A 12,962-nucleotide genomic window follows, 5' to 3' on the forward strand; every position below is an offset into this window, starting at 1 on the left:
TTAATAATTAATTAATTAATAATTAATAATCAATAATTATATTTAATAATTAAATATATAATTAGAATTTAATTTTAATAATAATTATCTATTATTATATCAATTGAAATAAAATTTCAACATAATTTAATACAAAAAATTATTGATAATATTATAAAATTGAATTACAGGTCAGTCATGATTGTGATCAAGTTTGATTTTGTTTAACACAGAATATAGAAAATATTATGTTGTGGTATCACAAATTATGAAAATTAAAAAAGTATCAAAAATTATGAAAAATTTTGATGTATCGTACTTTATAATATTACTGTTGGAGTTTAAAAATTTACACGCACTTTACACGTAATTTCTCCGACTTTTATCTTATAGTTTCCCAATTTTGTCGCACTTCCTTTGGCGTTGATTTTCCTATCTTTTCACACTAATCCTTCTAGGCTTTTTCCGACTTTTCGAAACGTTTAAGAGACCGCGACGAGATGCTCGCTCTTGCGATGCAAGCACTATCACTGGTTTTCCAACGGCCCAGGAACCCACGGCTACCTGTTATCACTTTCCTTCTCTCTCTCCCTCTCTTTCTCTCTCTCTCTCTTTTGTACACACACACACACACACACTCTATTTCTTTTCACCTTTCCCTCTGCCCTCTCCGTCGATTTTCTCACTTCATGTCACTGCCGATCCCTCTTTCCGTCCTTGGATTCTGTTGCCACACGATAAGTACCGAGCAAATATTCGACAGTCGTTCCTGTCTCTCTCTTTCCCCTACTCTTTCGTTCTTTTCTTTTTCTTGTCGCTTCACCTCGCCTTCTTCATTGTTGACCCACTGGGTAAACACACCGGAAGATGGCAATTCTGAAATCCGTCATGCTCTTTCGAGAGAGACTCGGTGAATCATCAATTATTCCCAGGAACAATCGCTGACATCAGTTTAGTCAGGTATTTTTTTACTCAATCATTTTAATCAAGATATATAAAAAGAGTAAGATTCACGAAAAAATCTGCCCTCTTTGCGATACTATTAATCAAATCTGACGATACCATATTATTGTATATAATAATGCAACTAATAATAAATAATAAAATAATTACAATATTTTTATTTTAATGTCGCTTTGATTAAAGTGTAGCCATAATTTTTGTTCTCGTCAGATGTTGGGAAAAATTCCTCGGATCGCTCAGTTGAATTCAACTGCACCGCGGACCTTGGCAAGACCAGCCGGCAATATAGCGCTAGTTTTCCGGCGATGGAAGCGGCACCCCCTTCGCACACCCCGGTGCCAAGCTCCAACTTTGCTGATAACGCGTGGCGATAACGGATAACGATAACCGCTGCGCCGCTCGCGAGATACTCCCGCGGCGGCAACGCGCGCTTCGTGAGTAACGGAGCGATAACGATAAGGCCGGGGCGTAAGACACGTAGGGAACCATTTATATCTAATAAGCGTGTTCTTTGTCTCCGACACGTCGATGCGGTATCGCGACCGCCGCGCTTTTCTACATTTTTTTTCCTGTTCCTGACCAAGAGTTTCTGATATTAACTCAGATATCTTTATCCTAAAAAAATTGTTTAATGTTATATATATTAAAAATTCCAACATGTATTCAAGATATAAAAATCACATTCAAATATGATATCAAGACATTAATTATGTAATATAATATTAGATAGTTTTATCAATTTTTTTATTATATAATATTAAAGCTTGCCGATATTATTATTAATTTCTGATAAAGTGTGTTATAATTTAAAATAAAAATCATTAATCATTTTATAATATAATAATACTTACTTTATCCCTGAATTTTTACTTTTATTCTATTTTAATCACAGTCATTCCGTATAATGCAATTTTCTAAATCCTGATAATTCTATGTAATATAATTATTATTTCATAATAACATTCCACAAAAGAATTTCTATAATATTATTAATAATTCCTACAATATTATTCCATAATAATTCTACAATAATTTCCTTGTTTGTTATTGTTTGATTGTAGCAAACAGGTTGTATCGCGCTCTCTTACCGCTTCGTTATTTTAAGTCCGTCTATTATACCGTGGTGCGTTATTGTTTATGCCGCCGATGCGAAAAATACCGCGGAGGTGCAACGGCCGATGAGACGCGACGCATTCGACTTTATTCGCACCGAGTAGAATCGGTAAGAGAGAAAGAGAGAGATAGAGGGAGAGAGACAGTTGGAGCCGTTCGATAAAAGCAGCGAGCGCGAATCGAGGAACGGTGCTGACGGAAACGAGTGCTGACAGTGCCATAAATATTCACACGTCGTTAACTACTGAACTCCGACGTTGCGTGCGTTATGCAAAAGTACACGTGCATTTGTATAATCCACTCGAACATTAATGCATCTATTCTTGCAGACAGCCTTTTTTTAACAACGGAAGAGAGAGAGAGAGAGACCGCAGCCATTTAGCTGTCCTAAGAAAGACAAGTATAGTTCTAAGAAATATGCGCGATATATAAATAGTCGTTTGTCATTTTTTTAGAACTTGACGAGAAAAAAGAAATGTATTCCGATATAGGTGTATTAAAGTATAAGAAAAATAATGGTAATAAATTAAATAATAAATAGTAAGGCTCTCTTAAATTATGAAAATGTGTTCGACACGATATTATTACATAATTGGACTTAACAATTCAAGAAAATAATGATCAATTATATTACATTCATTATAATATTATAACATTGATAATTAATAATAATTAATAATATCTATTTCTTTCCCCTCGACCCGAGCATTTAAATTGAATCAGGCTTCAAATAATTACGTATCCGTAGCGTATTTTATTTTGCATTAATTAAATATTCATCCAGAAGTACATGAACTCGATAATATAATTGATGATAATAATTTGTGAGGTGATAATAAATGATCTGATGACTCTTCTCTCAAATTCGATACAATAGGCGAATTTAATTCAATCAATACATAATTATACGTACACTCTAATTGTGCGTCAATTAAACACAATCAATTAATCTAAAAATGTAACATATTACCTTTTCTCAAATCGAAATCTTTTTCTCCCACGATATAAATTTGGCAATTTTTTCGTTAAAAATTCGTCCGCAAAGATCTACTTTCTCGAGTACTTTTTTGATCTCTCTTCTGATCTCGCCGCGTTGCGCTGCAACGACGTCATCCGCCGATTTTCGCCGATGTCCTCGGCGCGCAAAACGCGGACATTAGTCACGGTGTATTGCTCGCGCGCATTTATCACTTGGCGTGGATTTTTCGCAAGGTTTCGCAAGAGAAGCCGACTGCCGATTCGCGTACAATAACAACGTTATTCGGCTGCCGGTTGCGTCACCGAGGAACCGTTGTGAAACGCGTTGCGGCCGTTATCAAAGCCGCAATCGATAATTATCCGCTAATAAATTGTTCGCGTCAGCCTTACGCGATATTTGATAAAAAAAAGACGGAGAGGAAAGGAGAAGAGAGAGATAAAGAGAGATAGAAAGGAAGAAAGAGAGAGAGAGAGAGAACCAGTTGAACTTGTATTTTCTCAGCCGCTTATCGCGGAGATCTAACCGTTATTTGATATCGATGTATTGCGCATATTAATACGTATTAATTAACGATGAGAATCATGTGAACGAGTTTTCGCGCAACGCAAAGCGACTAGCAGATCTTCCATCCACCGTTATCTCCAAGATGAATAATTTTTCCGTTCGAAACAGCTGTTTTTAAATAAAAAATCAAATTAAACGTCAAAATTATATACCTCGTTTAGCTATTATTAATTAATTTATTTAACATCAGATATGCATTATTTATTTTGAATTTTTGTCAGAATCTCCCTGAAAAAAATATTAAGGATTTTTCTAACTAAATAAAAGAAATGAGAGGAAGCTCAAATTAAAAATAAAAGCTTGAAAAGAAATAGAGTTACTTTTGCGTCTCTTTAGTCTCTCACTCAAACTGACACTGGCTGTTCTCGCTTGTCGAGGAGACTGGCGACCGATTACGCGGAATCCTCCGAAGACGAGGAGAACGATTCCGTTGATACGTGCGAGGGATCAATAACCCTAAGTGTGAACGGTTTCAATTAGGACACTCGTAGTGGTACAAAACAAATATGGGAAAAGAGCGATTCTGATTTTTTTTGTAATTTATATAATTATCGATATTTCTTAAAATATTTCTTTAAAAATATCTTCTTCAATTATAAAATAATTGAAAAATTTCTCTTTCATTTTTAACTCTTTCCTTCGATTGAATTTTCCGGATTATAAATTAATAACGAGAAAATAATTTATATAATTTGTCGAAACCTCTTAGGAAATTTTAAAAATTATTCCATCATTTTCATAACAAGATTGTGATTTATTTTGCAAAAAACCCCGACTTCTTTCCTAGAAGGAGATCGAACTAGTCGATCGTTTGTGCGATCTCTGGCGAGAAGAGGCACGAAAAAACTTGCGGAGGAGAAGGGAAAGAGACGACGACGACGAGATTCCGCGTAATCGCGAGGAGAGATGTCGAGAGGACGGCCAGGATGGATCATCGTTGTAGTGTCGGTGACCGTTGGCCTCTTCGAGTACCTAATAGAGGGAAAGAAGAGGAAGAGAGAGAAGAGAGGAACTCCCTGGCGCCGTGTTATCTTATTCGTTAAGATCCTCCGGCAACGGCGGGAAGGGGGAGAGGAGGGAAACAGATTCGACACACAGTGGTTTCACTGTTTCGTCCAACTCTCTCTGTCTCTCTTCCTCCTCGGGAACGTCGGGGGTCCCGGGGGAGAGAATCCAGGAACGGCTTCTCGAGTCTAGACGACGCGAAAGATAGCCTCCCCCTCCTCCTTCCCCCTCTCGCCTGCCATCCTTTATCGCCCCGACCCCCTCTCTCTCTCATCTATCCGAGAAGATGAACGGATAACGAGGCTCGATGCTCGAAAGCCCCTCAGTGTCCGGTGCTGATTTTGTAAGACTGCGGAAAGAATGACACGTACCTTCGATCTGAAGCTCATAAATTCAATATTCATACATTTAATGTGTATTATAATTATTTCCGATCCTAGCTTTTCTTAACAAGCTCCTCATTAGGAACCTCACACATCTTTAATAGATGCGTTCGCTTTTTGCTGCACGAGGAGATAGATTATGCTGAGAAAATTCAAGTAATTAAAACGCAAGAGTTCGAACAAAGAGCTCGGGGAGCGTCTTAATTTTCAAGGTAGCAAGCAACATCTCGTTCGCCGCGAAAAATCGCGTCGTTCCTGAGGTTCGACGCGAACCTTACAGCGACGTGATACGACGTTCGCCATGACTGTTGGTGCGCGTTATCGAGAAAATAAATTATACGCACCGCGGCGGCGGTGAACGAGATACCGCCGCTATCGGCGGCGTATCTAAAAAGCTCGGCTCTTTTTCCTCTCTCGCTCCCTTTCCCTCTCTCTCTCTCTGTCTCCCTCGACGTCCGGCGTCGCTATGCATGTATATCCACGTCGCGCGCAGATGCCGCAAAACCCCGAGCAGGAGCAGCAGCGGCACCGAAGTCCTCCACCGATAGCCTGATGGTCATTTCTCATTTGTGTAATCTGCGCCACCCCTCGAGCCGAGCTCTTTCTCTATCTCTCTCCTCCCTCCCCCTCCCCCTCCCGCTATTCCTCTCGTCCTTTCAAGCTCCTCTCGCCGCGAGAACCACTCCTGGGGGGATGCACCATCCACCGGAGGAAGAGGGTGGGGGAATAAGCGACCATTTGTTCCACGGGGCGGTTTTTGACGAGGCGCCCTAATCGCGCTGTCCTTCCCCCCCTTCGACCCCCCACCGTCGACCTCCAGCGGGCTAATCGTAATTGCGAGCGACGATAAAAAGTGTCCGCCGCTTTTTCACCGTCCGGTAAAGGGGTGACGAGGGGAACGGCCAGGGGGCGAGTCGGAGCCTCTGAGAAAGGACAACGATGAAGTGCAGCGCGAATGCACTCGCGCGTGCACGAGTCGCCATCCGGAAACGGTCGCGTAATTGTGGAAGATGGGGAGGGGCGGGTTTAACGCCGCAGGACCTCCGAGGGTGGCTCTTCGACGTAGGGGTGGCCTGTTTTCGGGTCTATTTCCCGCGAGCAAATCTTGCGCGCATTTATTAGCGAGGATTTACGAGCGCGTTGCATCTTTTTATTAAAAGCATCTAATAATTTTTATCGAAGAAGCTTAATAGTTTGTTGTAATTTAGAGGCTATTTTTTTTAAGGTTGACATTTTAGTCGCCCATCAAAGAATTATTCATTATTCTGTAATGCTTTAAAAAAGCCATTAAATTTAATGAAAAAATTCTTATTAATCTTAAAAAGGATCTAGAATTATTTTATTAAAACCCATTATAATTTTCATATTTCTCTTTGAATTTTTATTCATAATTATAGTTATCAAATTTAAAAAAAAAATTAAATTATAGCATAAATAATGCAGTTATATTTATATTAATTCGAATATTTAATTAAAATGGCAGTGTGTCGAAATAAATGCGATATATTTTTCACTTGAAAAAATGAAAATTATATTTTTTAATCAAGACAATTATTTTATCATTATCGCCAATTTCCCTTCAACGTCATTTTTCGTTATCGCGCACAGTTTACGCAACTTTAAAAAATACCTCGAGTAGAAATCGCGCAAGAAACGACACGTTAGATAATTCGTAAGAACACATTTCCGGAAGTATTTATTACCCGCGGCGAGAGAGAAGGACGTGTTCTTTTTTGCGGGTCGGAGGATCCTTGGACACGAAAGCGATGCGGCGTCGCTCGCAGGAGGAAAGACTTTGACAAATCGTCGATCACCCCTCAAGAGCCGCCGCTCCCTATCTCCGGGGCTTTTCATCCCTGACGAGCCGGACAATGGTCTCCGACAAAACTTTGCCGTCTCTCCCATCCGCCACCACCCCCTCTCCCGCCGGGCGTAATTTTTTTTCATCTCGATCTAACGATTCCGCTATCGTGTCATCGTCAAGCTGACAGCATACGAAAAAATCTCAGAATTCATCTCGATTGCCTTTTGTTTCTTTCATCTTAAAATTTGTTTCAATATATTGCATTTTATCTCTCATCTTGAGCGTTTCGCGTCAATCTTCTCGTAATCATCACGAAGGAGTCTACGAGATCCTGGTGTGAAATCCCGAATTAACGTGACTTGCCAGTCTCCCTCTTGACCTTGGCATTCGCGAATAAATGGGCGCTCTGTCCGTCCGCGCTGAATCGCGCAAAGACGAGGACGAAGACGAAGAAGGGAGAGAAGAAGAAGAAAAAGACAATGGACGAGGAGGAGGCGAAGGGAACATTTCCGCGTGATAAGATAAGGCTTCTCTTATCGGCGCCGTTCCACGATACTGGTCTGGAGGCTAGTCGAGGGAGCCTGTAATCGGCGTATTTGCGACACGACCGGCATTTGACCCGAACATCGATTCGCCATTAAGCCATTAACGTGGACAAGCTCGGCCGCTTCGGAGAATCCTCGTTACCCAGCGCTCGATTTTCCTCCAAAAGACTGAAAAGTCCTATGAAAATGGAAAAAATTATTCAATTTTCATCGAATTATTATTAATATTTTTCCGTCGAAAAATTACATAAAAATTTATTTCCCTTTAATAAATATTACTAAACTGTTTTACATGTGCAAATATTAAACAGAATAATTATTTTATTAATAATTATTATATAATAATTAAATAATATGGACTTTGTATAATAATTAAATATATGGACTATATATTTTATTACAAGAGTCTGAAATGGAACTTTGTTGTCCACGTGTATCCTTCCCGGGAAACTCTACGGGCAAAGCTGTTTTTCAAGATCATTTAAGCTAGGTGTGCAAGAGCGCGACAGCCGGAAGTGCAACGGAACTCCGGTCGATTGATCGCGCATCCCGTCGCACACGTGTTAATGCGGGTTGCAACCCTCGCAGCACGTGTCTAGCGATCGTGACGACAGGTGCGAAGCCTGCATCGAAGCTAAACGCATCCCTGCATTTACGTATCGCACGTGTGCGCTTTCCGGTCGCCTCCATGCCTGGAAGGATGTAACGACAGGAGGGCTCCTCGAACACGTGGCAGGACGTCTTGAGGTCGTCCGAGAGACGTACTTTGAAAAGGATCCCGCGGTGTCGCCTTGTGACATCGCAGATATATCGATATCATCGCTCGAGATGACACGAGCACACTTGTGGCTCCAATTACTAGGCGACAACAATATTCGCAGTCTTCTTCGACGTACCGTATGCACGCGTTGTGCTTTATCATTTAATATAATACTATAATAAGTATTTAGAAAGCAAAGGAATATTTTTCTGTATCGCTGATAAATATCGCATAGAGGAATAATTGTTTTACATCTCACTAAAGTCTATATATATTTTTTTATCATGCAATATATAATTTAAGTTATTATATTATATATTATTTTAATATAATTTAATATTTAATATAATTTGTTATTATATTATATATTAATTTAATATAATTTTAATATAATATAAATTATATTATTATTTTCAGTGTATGTGTGTAATTATTACAATAATTATCGGCTAATTATAATTATTTTCATACTTTGCAAATAAATTTCAAACAAGTTTCAACTGCACAACTTGAATCTTTTCGATTGTATTTTTCAATCGATGCGCGATAGTTTTATAAAACGCTATTGTACAAAAAGTCTCACTTTCTCGCCTTTATTATTTTATATCAACCGTCGTAAATCAAGCAAAGATTTTTATTTTTATCTCGAGAGCGCCACGTGTGGCACTTGTGCGTCAAAATCGAGCGATTGACTTTCGAATGGAGAGAGATGAAGAATGCGTATATGCGTTGAGAGAGAGAAAGATGCCTCTCTTTCGAGTTAGACGCCGATAAATTCGTGATCAATTACCGGGCTCGATCTCGCAAGCGCACCTCGCCTCGTCGCGTCGACTCAATCCGCGAGATATCGATCGGCCAATTGGCGGAAGGAGCCGCCGGTGCGTGGAAATAAAATCCCATTTCCATTTCTGACTGACAGTCGACTAATTTTTTTCAGTCTTATTGAAGGACCGTCCCGTGCGAAGTAGACATCGAGCATCGACAGACGCCGTCGAGATTCTGCCGTTTGGACATTTCGCGTTAAAGCCAATTCAAACCGTCGACGATTGCGAACGAGTTGATCGAAAGAATATAGCGAGACAATCGAGTTTTTACGATGAAAAATGAAACGAGAATAAAATTGTCACCAATTTCCTTCGTCGCTTAAGTAGTTATTGACTGAATGATAAATCTTGTGTTTTTTTTAATCATATATTAAGTTCAATTTAAAATGCAAAGATAAAATGATATCTTTACATATTTCTTTCTGCGTAAATATTAAGTGTATTACATAAATTAAACCAAAATAAAATTTACCCTAAATTTTTCACATCGATACGCTTGATAAATTTTCATTAAAAAAATTAAATATTCGTATTCGATATAAAATAATATCATGAAAATCGATCGCGTAAATTCGTCCGGTCCGATTCGAGATTTTTTACGCGAGAAAACTTTGCCGAAGAACCGAGAGTGCGAAAGAGGCGAGCTTGACGGTTTGAGAATTCGTTTTTAAATGAACTGTCGAACGCGCGCGCGATCGAAGAGCGGGGCTGCGATCACAAATTGGCTCGTCGTCGCCAATAAAAATTCAATAACCCTCCGGTTATTGTCGAAAAGTTCGGACGGACCTTTTAGTAGCGGCTTGCCCGCCCCCGATTCTATTTTTTTTCTATTTGTTCGTTGACACTCACTCTGGAAAAAATACTCGACGATGCTATCGCCGCGAATTGGCTGCTGACGTTGGTTACCCAATCTTTCTCTCTTTTTCATCCACCTCGCTCTCTCGCTCTCCGGGGGCAACTGGTCCACCGAACCCACCCCCGCCTCCATCCGCCTTTGCGGTCGAACGCTGCGTGCTGCACATTTATATTCCCGCCCGACCGTTCAACACAGCTGTGTTTTTGTGTACAAATTAATCTCCGCCGCGTGAAAAATGGGAAGAGACAGTCGTTCAGACTTGATAGCAATTGTTTTGCCGCGTTTCAAGCGGATACGTCATCGAGTCTCGATAAGAGATCCGATTGACTCTTGACCCCCTCTTACGAGAGGGAGAAGCAGGATCGACGTAGAGTTTATTACGTCAACTAATGCATTTGCTAAAAATAAAGAAAAAATAATCCCGCTTCGTTCATTAAATGCGCAAACAATTTTAAACTATATTTAAATAGTTATATAATTGTATCTAATTTATATTTTTAATTTATTTTGTTTGAATATTTTTATTATATATATAGCATTAATATTAATATTTCTGCAAAAAATTAAGGATACAATTATCTTAATTAACATCTAATATGTATAAAAAAAAATCTATCGCTGCATTGGAAATATAACCGACAAACTAGATCCGTTTGTTTTCATTTCTCTTTGACTCGAAATAAAAGCATCTGGTTCCCGAGTCTCCTGGTCAGCCAGATAAGAATTAATCCGTCTTAGACCGGCAGGCTTCACGATCCCTAATGAGATACCGGGTGTCAAAACTCCGACACGGGCACAAAAACACGCTCGCCATGTATACATACACACAGTGGCCACCGAAATAACGGATCGACGCGATTAGATCGCGTCGATAAAGCCCTCCTTCGAGGAGCCCAGGTATACTTCGTTCCTCCTCTGGCTGCTCCCCGTTCTTCCCTTCGTCATCTTACATATCCTCCGAAATGAGGATCAGAGGAGAGAACAGCGGATCTTCCGAGACGAGAAAGACAAGAGGTAGGAGGAGAGGAAGAGGGAAGACGAGAGGAGACGCGGGCAGAAAAGATAAAGGGAGGACTAAAGAGCGGAGATTAGCGCTAATGCACCATCGGGGAACGAGATGACGGTGAGAAGGAGGCCGGGGAGAGAAAGAGAGAGAGAGTGAGAGGAGACGGGGGGAGAGAGACGAGGTTCATCGTATCTCTCATATTTCAGAGCCCCGTGACGTCGCGGAGATACCGAATCATTCCCGACTAGAGTCGACTTTATTTTTAGTCTACCCTGTCTTGTTCCCTTCCCCCCTTCCCAATGGACCCGCCACGTCCTCCTGCCCCCTGAGGCGCTCGGTTCCCCGGACGCGATCTTCACGGAAAAATGCCGAGGAAATGTCAAAACTTTTTTTTTCTCAGAGAAATTATGATTAATATAGGTATATATACTTATTATATTGTGCGAGAATCTCGCAATATTATTCGCTTGTATCTTCGCGTATTAAAACTAAATATCTTTCCTCGAATTTTCTTTGAAAAAAATTTATCTTTCAATCGAAGAAAAATACTCGAGGAGTGTTTCGCATGTTTGATATTAAATATAACTTGATAAGTAAATTAGCACCTTTCCTTAAAATCTTTCGAGTAAAATCTTCCCCTAAAAAAACCCGTTTTAATTGAGGAAAATAAGAAAATTCAATACTAGATAGCAATTAAACTAGGTGTAGTCTTTGCTTAAGATTTTTCTAAACAAAAGAAAATTGTCATCTTAGATTGGAGAAAAATACTCGAGTCTCGTGAGGCGGTCTCTTCTCTCAAATGTATCCGAGAAATGCCGCAAAAGAGAGAGAGAGACAGAGAGAACGTGAGGGTAGATCATGGAAAGAGAGAGAGAGGGAGGAAATACAGCAGGAGTAGCGTATCAAGCCAGGAACCACCGACACCGCCCGCCCACTCGTGTGGAAAAATGATAGCAGCGCACTGACTGAGTGCCCGGACTCTCTCCATCCCCCCTCGCGGCGGGAAGAGCGCGACGCGGGGGAGGGGGAGATTGAGGGTGGACGACGACGGGGTGTACTACGAGCGGGCTGCGGAAAAGAGGGAGGGACGTGAGCGGGGGATGGCGAGATGCCTGCTCCCGATTCCCTTATCGCTGCGGCACAGTTGTGTGTGCCTTTATGAAGATCTGTCAAACTCACCCTCGACCCATCCTCCCTCCCGCCCGCCTCGGCTCTTCTCCGCCCCACGACGATGCCTTCGCCACCCTCCTGCTTCGTCTGTTCTACCCCTCCCCTCCCTTCCTTTCGTTCTCGCGCGGATGCCGCGGACCTCGTATAATGATCGTATTCGCGCATTTCTTCCGAGAAAGACCATTGAGCTTCCCTCGCTCAATTTCCCTCGATTTTCGACTCGACCAATACGTTATTATAGAGTGCAATCCACGCATCTCAGGTCGCGAAGCTAAAAGAGATTCTTGCATAATTTTGTGTAAATTTTTATTCGATATCGCAGACGAGATAACTCGAGACTCGAGAAAAAATATTGAGGATTTTTTTGAAGAGAGATAAATCTAAGGAGGCCCCACTGTTTGAAGAATCAACGGACTAAAGCTCGGAGAATTTCTGATTTAGAATATCTCTAAATTTGTTTTAAATCTGGATTTAATTTATGAGATTACATTTATGAATGTAATATTTTAAACAAGATTAATAAACACTGATAAATATCTGTAGATTCTTCCCGATAAATTTCCATCATTTCACAAACATCGATAAATTTCAGAAATAATAATAATTATCATTGTAAACAAATCTCGTATTTTTTATTATATTATTAATGCTTGCATACAATTTCGTAAACTCCTTTACTAAAGACAAAAAGAGAGACACAATTCACCCCCAAATCGGAGCAAGAATCAACGGATGAGAGGAAGTATCATGGGGAAACTAAAGCATTCTGTATATCCACCCTTCCACCATCTCGAGAAGCTGATTAGTCGTCGACGACCTCGGCAGAAGTTCGCATTATCATGTTCGAATTCATTGATTCCGGAGCACCTCGAGAGAGAGAGAGAGAGAGAGAGAGAGAGAGAGAGAGAGAGAGGAGGGGTGAAGGAAAGAGGTGAAGATGGAGGAGATGGGCAGCAGGAGGGAAGAAGCGAGGAAACGCCGAAGGCGTACAACTTGGCGTTATCGCGGCGT

The 12,962-nt window shown here is 40.6% G+C and overlaps 1 protein-coding gene across 9 annotated transcripts in view; it reads right to left on the minus strand.

Moving 5' to 3' along the window:
- The window catches only part of Ush (Zinc finger protein ush), a 150,472-nt gene that overhangs the window by 55,710 nt on the left and 81,800 nt on the right, over positions 1-12,962 (minus strand). The window contains exon 1 of one of the 9 annotated variants that reach the window (XM_083092904.1): positions 339-992. The exons of 7 other annotated variants lie outside the window; for them this stretch is intronic. The gene's annotated coding sequence lies outside the window, so the exon portion shown is untranslated. Of the gene's footprint in view, positions 1-338; positions 993-12,962 lie in introns of those variants that run through there. One more of the 9 variants, XM_083092905.1, reaches the window with a different exon arrangement.

This window comes from Camponotus vicinus, unplaced genomic scaffold, assembly GCF_025532165.1.
Source record: "Camponotus vicinus isolate PSW18456_S1 unplaced genomic scaffold, iyCamVici1.0 SCAF_3, whole genome shotgun sequence".
Lineage (NCBI taxonomy): Eukaryota > Metazoa > Arthropoda > Insecta > Hymenoptera > Formicidae > Camponotus > Camponotus vicinus.